The sequence below is a fragment of the Triticum dicoccoides genome, chromosome 6A (genome assembly GCF_002162155.2).
Source record: "Triticum dicoccoides isolate Atlit2015 ecotype Zavitan chromosome 6A, WEW_v2.0, whole genome shotgun sequence".
Lineage (NCBI taxonomy): Eukaryota > Viridiplantae > Streptophyta > Magnoliopsida > Poales > Poaceae > Triticum > Triticum dicoccoides.
Genome location: NC_041390.1, coordinates 368439166 through 368447400, shown reverse-complemented (window position 1 = coordinate 368447400; position 8235 = coordinate 368439166).

Sequence of the window (8235 nt, the reverse complement as noted above, 5' to 3'; positions counted from 1 at the left end):
AATGTATCTATAATTTTTGCTTGTTCCATGCTATTATATTATCTGTTTTGGATGTTTTATGGGCTTTAGTATACCTTTTTATATTATTTTTGGGACCAACCTATTAACGGAAAGCCCAGTGCAAATTGCTGTTTTTTTGCCTATTTCATTGTTTCGCAAAAAAGGAATATCAAACGGAATCCAAACGGAATGAAACCTTCGCGAGGATCTTTTTTGGAACAAACATGATCCAGGAGACTTGGAGTGGACGTCAAGGAAGCAACAAGGCGGCCACAAGGTAGGAGGGTGCGCCTAGGGGGGCCAGGCGCGCCCCCCACCCTTGTGGGCCCCTCGCAGCTCCACTGACCTATTTCTTTCGCCTATATATACTCTTATACCCTAAAACCTTCGGGGAGAGCAACGAAACACCTTTTCCACCGCCGCAACCTTCTGTACCTGTGAGATCCCATCTTGGAGCCTTTTCCGGTGATCCGCCGGAGGGGGATTCGATCACGGAGGGCTTCTACATCAACACCATAGCCTCTTTGATAATGTGTGAGTAGTTTACAACAGACCTTCGGGTCCATAGTTATTAGCTAGATGGCTTCTTCTCTCTCTTTGGATCTCAATACAAAGTTCTCATTGATCTTCTTGGAGATCTATTTGATGTAACTCTTTTTGCGGTGTGTTTGCTGAGATCCTATGAATTGTGGGTTTATGAACTTGATTATCTATGAATATTATTTGATTCTTCTCTGAATTCTTATATGCATGATTTGATATCTTTGCAAGTTTCTTCGAATTATCAGTTTGGTTTGGCCTACTAGATTGATCTTTCTTGCAATGGGAGAAGTGCTTAGCTTTGAGTTCATGCAGTGTCCTTTCCCAGTGACAGCAGGGGCAGCAAGGCACGTATTGTATTGTTGCCATCGAGGATAAAAAGATGGGGTTTATATCATATTGTTTGAGTTTATCCCTCTACATCATGTCATCTTGCCTAAAGCGTTACTCCGTTCTTATGAACTTAATACTCTAGATGCATGTTGGATAGCGGTCGATGTGTGGAGTAATAGTAGTAGATGCAGAATCGTTTCGGTCTACTTGTCACGGACGTGATGCCTATATTCATGATCATTGCCTTAGATATCATCATAACTATGCGCTTTTCTATCAATTCCTCGGCAGTAATTTGTTCACCCATCGTAATACATGCTATCTTTAGAGAAGCCACTAGTGAAACCTATGTCCCCCGGGTCTACTTTACATCATATAAGTTTCCAATCTACAATTCTAGTTTACTATTTATTTTGCAATCTTTATTTTCCAATCTATATCACAAAAATACCAAAAATATATATCTTATTATCTCTATCAGATCTCACTCCCGTAAGTGGCCGTGAAGGGATTGACAACCCCTTTATCGCGTCGGTTGTGAGGTTCTTGTTTGTTTGTGCAGGTACTAGGGGATTTGCGTGTAGTCTCCTGCTGGATTGATACCTTGATTCTCAAAAACTGAGGGAAATACTTACTCTACTTTACTGCATCACCCTTTCCTCTTCAAGGGAAAACCAACGTATGCTCAAGAGGTAGCAATCTCCCTCAAGACATAGTTGGGTCTCTCCTTCTCAACACATATACGAGTCGTTCTACCTCTCTAGTTAGGCTTGTGCCTCCCCCCTCCCCTCCCCTCCCCCCCACACACACTGATACATCGAGCGCTCTAGTCATGTCTCCCTGCCACACACAAACTTGCCATGTGCCCTTTGACGTTCCGGTAGGTCAGTCGCCCTATATCGTTGACTTGCACACACACAATTTTGATGGCTCTTTCATCAATCTCGCACCCACCCACTTGATCCTCTCTTCGACTCTATCGATATCTATGACCCCTCCCTCTCTTCTCGTGGATCGCCCCCTCTATATATGATATAGATAGGCCTCTATTTCACACACATTGCATGTTTCAAATTTTTGTTTGATATGTCATCGACAGATATTCCCAGAAATACATTCACGAAATCACCCCCAACAAAAAACACTCACGAACGCACACGCCATCTATCTTTGTATCTGTCTCACACACACCCACGTAGGTGGGGTGTGCACGAAGAGAAGAGGTGCACGCACGGCGCACGTACTCCCGTCTCTTTCCCAACCACACCCGCGCGGGTACACGGTGGAGCTCATTTCTGTACGAAAAGGCAGCCCACATGGTAATTTGACACATGTACTGGTTGTCCCTTTGATGGAGGATCGTCTACCACGGGTGAACAAACAAATTGCGACTTGATGTGTTATGTTAAAAAAGAGGCAAACCATGTGGGGCCTACCTTAGAGGCAAGGCTCTATACACTCGAGATGCTCTATACGTATTACTTTTGATGTGTCCCATCAACTCGCAGAACGAGGAGAAGCTTGCTTAGTACGTCGTCTCCCCCGCCCACGGGCGCGGTGTCTCGCAGGACAAGGTGAAGCTTGCTTACTACGCCTTACGCCCGCTCCCTCGCCCACGTGCGCGGTGGCTCGCGGGACGAGGAGAAAATTTTACTACTCCCTCTGTTTACTCCTCGTCCCTACCTTGGTTAGAGAGATTATCATATTGTTTGGAATATATGTCCTTTAGTAGACTTCAATATGAACTACTCCACTAGTACATACTCCAAACACTAATGTATATAGATGTATTTTAGAGTGTAGATTCACTCATTTTTCTCCGTATGTAGTCCATATTGAAATAGACATAATAGTACACACTCTCCTTCGCCCCTCGACCCTCCCCCGCGTGGTGGACGTGCAGCAATTCATTAGGTCTCATATAGCCAGAACGATATATACTATAGTACCATTATTGCTCGACTTCCCGAAGAGGCGAAGAGCCAATCGCAAGGTTAATATTTTGGTGATGCCAAGCGCAAGGTTTATAAGAGAACGAGTAGTACTAGTACTAGTAGTACGTACTAGTGGTACATACTGTATGAGGAAGAAGGCAACAAGATGTATGTTTTGCGTGACAGTCTCTTCTTACAGGACGTGCTAGACCTAGTAGACCTCATTGTTGCAATGGTGCTACTCCCTATCATAGATGGCATGATTCAGAGTGGTGGGCAGCGGGCATAATTCGGAGCTGCTTAGTCTGAAACCCCATGAAGAAGTCCCATCGAAAGGAATAGCTAGGGCTGGAATTCGAGCCGAGTCGAGCCAGCTCGGCTCGACTCGCTAGAGCTCGTTTAGTTACCGAGATAGCTCGACTTGACTCGTTACTATAACGAGCTTAAACCCAAGATTGGCTCGACTCGTATAACTCGCGAGCTGGCTCGTTTAGCTTGTTAAGCTCGTTAAAGATATGAACATAAAACCCTCAAAATGGTAAAATTGATTATGTATATATTAAACATATATATCACTAAACAATTGTAATTTCCTTGTAACACATGAGTCTTCTAGGAGGATGGGCCTTCAACGGTTGGGCCTTGTGTTGTGCACCTGGAACGTAGGGTGCTGAGTGGCTTATCTTTTTTTGTATTGGGAGTGGCTGATCTTTTGTACCGAGCCTAACGAGTTACACGAGTACTCGTGAGATTGGCTGGTTTAACTTGGTCTATAAACGATCTTAAACTAAAGCTTGGATCGACTCATTATTCTTCGAGTTCGAGTCGATTCGAGCCGAGTCACGAGCTACTCGTTTAGCTCGCGAGCTTCGAGCTTTTTTTCCAGCCCTAGGAATAGCCATCCTCTGCACGTGCTCCTATGTAAAACGAGTAAATGAGACAAAAAGAGAAAGAGACAAAGTAAAAAAATCACCAACCTTAGATTCAGCCCTATTGTACCAATGAATGATATTTCTACGTCATGATTGACATGGCTATATTATTAACCATGCTACGGAGGTAGAAGCGGATTTTTATTTATTCGCGGAGGTAGCAGCGGATGGATATTCAACGAGGAGTGAAATGATGGTTGCTTCCTCGGTCAAACATAGAGAAAGGTGGGCCTCGTGATTTCGCGGCTTATTAGTCATTATTACTGCCTATACTCTTTGCCCATATAAAATAACCGTGTGGTAGTACAGTAGTGGGCTATACTTTTAATAACCATGCTCGAAGAGAAGAGGCGCACGCACCCACACACGTAGTGTACTAGTAGTAGCACTCTTTGCGTATTTAGCGTCTTCCCCAACCACACACGTGACACGGTGGAGCTCATTTCTGTAAGATGATGCAGCCCACGTGATAATTTGACGTGTCTAGTAGTAGTTACTCACTTATAAATAATGGAGGGTCAGAAACCACGCATGAACGGTGCCGCGTCATTTATAAATAAAGTTTTTTTCTTCAGTGGCACGTACGCAATATAAATAGGTTCATATGGAGAGAAAAGTAAACCGCTCCACTATATACATAGCCAGGACGAGCCTACACGGTTTCTTGTTGGGGTCGCTCTCTTCACACTCTCCCGCACAAAACGACTATGGCCACATCTCTAACATCCGGGTGGATCACGTCCACCGGGGGAAGGGGTGGATGCTTAGTGTAGATGCGGTCGCCGTCGCCGACGGCGAAAACCCACTATCGGCACATCTTGATCAGGGGTCCCCGTCGTTCTCTCTCACAAAGCCTGTGAGGTTGCCTTCGTCCCTTGCTCACTGCCGTGACGTGGGCAGTTGCCGCTTCCCGCCGCCCTCCTCTAGGTTGAGCTACGTCCCAACATGGTACAACTTCCTTTACAGCTGGCTTGCACCACTGCTCCAGCTGCCCACATCACTCCATGTGGATATTTCTCTACTTCTTTGCCCCGCACATACCTCTACTGGCTTCTACGTATTGTATTTGTGATGAGTTTATGTCTCATCAGCTAGTCCCAGTAATCTTATTCTAATCGTGCTTCTTCAATTTCTTTGCCACAAGGATGCTCATCTCAATTTTTGTGAAACTACACAAAATGATCCGATGGTCAAAGGGTTGCAAACTTCATTTCTTCAGAAGCTCCAATGTTGCCAGCACATTAAAGCCTGGTTAGGGTATACGGTTGCAGGGCTAGGGACTGCATGGATCGTTGTTTTCTTTAATTGTCTCTGTTCCAAAATAAGTGTCAACTTTAGTAGTAGTACAACTTTATACTAAAGTTTGCATAAAGTTGAGACACTTATTTTGGAACGGGGGGTGTACATATTGGCTATGATCTGTCAAACATTGAGATGCAATAGCATGCATGTTAGTCTCCTTTGTATTTGATGAAATGTTGCAACGGGCAACCTTGGACGCAAGATACATGAAACAGAAGCTAGAAGCTTCATATCATTGTACAAATTTATCTCGCTGAGAAATTACAGTGCGTACTATACTAGTACTATGTAAAGAGTTAGGTGTCGCACGGTGTCCAGAAAATATGGTGATAGTGTGAGGTGGGCCATGTAAACACTGAGCCTGTGTGTTTTCACTACTTTCACACTTCCTCCGCTGTAAGAATGGAGAAAATTATAAATCTAGTAGTACCTCATTTCGCCGAAAGCGTGGGACATCCAGCAGTCGTACCACCTCAGTAATAATGACCAATGAGCCGTCAAATCACATAGACCCAGCAGTAAGTTGGACGGATGAAGCAACCATCACTCTTGAATCTGCTTCTTCCTTCAACATAGGCGCCAGTGAGAGGTCGCGTCCGCTCTGCCCGGGCATGAATGCGGCACCAATTCTTTGGAGCCCCGCTGGCCGTTTTGGGCGGGAAGCGCGCGCGGGCGATGGAGGGGCTTTGGGTGGGCCAGGTGTTGTGATTCTAAGTCTGACAGTAGGTTAGGGGGTACGTAAGAAGAGGCAAGATCCTAGCTATGATGAAGTTGTGCACGCAAGATTTACGAGTTCAGGCCCTTTGCGGAGGAAGTAACAGCCCTACGTCTCAGTGCCCTAAGGCGGTCGACTGGATTATGCTGAAGTTACAGGGGATGCGAACCCTTGTCTCAGTGGTGGGGGTGGCTTATATAGAGTTTGCCAAGACCCCAGCCAGCCCATGTTACAAGGAGTTCAATGTACATAAAGGTGAGGCGTTACTGGTAACGCCAGCAATAAAGTCATATAAATGACCATTAACACTACAGAGTGAACACCTGACCATTGCCATCCTGAGTGACTTTAGATCTTCTGTACTCCGAGGGTTTCTTGTACGGTCGAGTGATGGTGTACTAGTCGAATGGAATTGGGCTATCCGAGTGGAGTTGTTGGTCGAGTGGGTTGCACACTGAGGTGATTCCAGTCGGTGGAAATTACTGTGCTTTGAATGAAGCTGATCTTTGGGTAGTGTCCTTGGGAAGGGCGCTTAGATCAGGCCCATTACCCTACCCTAGGTTCATGTCATTGACATTAGCCCCCGAATGGATCATGGTCCGAGGAAAGGAAGAGGTTGGAGGTAGTTCCGACTCAATTTTTATGCTCCAAATGCATCTTGCTTGGGAAGGTGAACTATTTTTGAAACTTCAACCTTATTTTCAGTTGCCTTGATCCATTCAGAACCTATCGAGTGAACTTATACTGGAACGCTTCGAGTGTTGGAGAGGAACGAAATCTTTGGCGTGATTAATGATAATACCCAAGTGTAGGGAATCATTGTAGCAATTCCCAATGGTGGAAGTGATAAGTATGGAGTGTCGAACCCACAAGGAGCTAAAGGTAAGATCAATATTCTCTCAAGTCCTATCTGCCACTGATACGACTCTACGTACACCGAACGTTTGCTTCCAACTAGAAACGAGAAATAAAACTATGTTGTGGGTATGAAGAGGTTAAATTTGCATGATATCAGAGAGCTAAAATATGAAAGTAGGTGATGTTATCATAAAGTTAGAATATATTACTAAATATAATAAATATCGAGTGTGGAATAATGATGGATCGGTGTGCGGAATTGTCCTAGGCAATTGTAAACCAGACTGATAGTCGTCATTGCAATTTCATATGTGGGAGAGGCATAAGCTAACATACTTCTCTTCTTGGATCATATGCACTTATGATTGGAACTCTAGCAAGCATCTGCAACTACTAAAGATCATTAAGGTAAAACCCAACCATAGCATTAAAGCATCAAGTCCCCTTTATCCCATACACAACAACCCCCTTACTCGGGTTTATGCTTCTGTCACTCAAGCAACCCACTATAAGCGAATCATGAACGTATTGCAACACCCTACGGCGGGAATCCCTCACGCTTGCGTGATACGGAGGGCACAAATACTGGGCGCTGAACTTTGAAGGCTTTGCCTTCTTCTTCCTGCTCGACCGTGAGCACCATACTAACAACTTGTCCAGTGGCCACGATATAAAGCAGTAAAGGCTCTTTGCTGATTGGAGCAGAAAGCACCGGCTGGGTGGAAAGCAGGGTTTTGAGTTCTACAAACGCTGCGTCAGCTTCAGGAGTCCACTCGAACTTGTCAGACTTCTTCATTAGTCGGTAAAGAGGCAGTGCCTTTTCACCGAGACGAGAAATGAATCGGCTCAATGCGGTCAGGCAACTAGTAAGTTTCTGGACATCATGCACACGCACAGGGCGTTTCATTCGGAGAATTGCACCAACTTTTTCTGGGTTTGCATCGACCCCTCGTTCAGAAACGAGAAAACCGAGTAACTTTCCTCCTGAGACTCCGAATGTGCACTTTGATGGATTAAACTTGATATCATATCTTCCCAGATTGGCAAAGGTTTCGGTGAGGTCAGTCAGTAGGCCAGAACCCTTAAGTGACTTGACCACGATATCATCCATGTATTCTTCCACATTCAGACTGATTAGAGTGAGAAGACACTTCGGAATCATGCGCATGAATGTGGCACCAGCATTCTTGAGAGCAAAGGGCATGGTAACATAGCAAAAGCACCCGAATGGGGTGATAAAGGCTATTTTTATTTCACCTGGACCATACAGTCGGATCTGATGGTACCCGGAATAAGCGTCCAGAAAGGACAAACACTCGCATCCTGCGGTCGAGTCAATAATTTGATCGATGCGAGACAGAGGGAAATGATCTTTCGGGCAGGCTTGATTGATATGTTTGAAGTCGATGCACATGCGAAGTGAATCGTCCTTTTTGGGGACCATGACAACATTAGCAAGCCACTCAGAGTGGTATATCTCGCGGATGAACTCAGCTGCCAGAAGCCGAGCCACCTCCTCGCCAATTGCTTTCCTCTTCTCCATGACGGACCGATGGAGATGCTCTTTGACAGGTTTTGCTTTTGGGTCGACCTGCAAACGGTCCTCGGCCAGTCCTCTGGG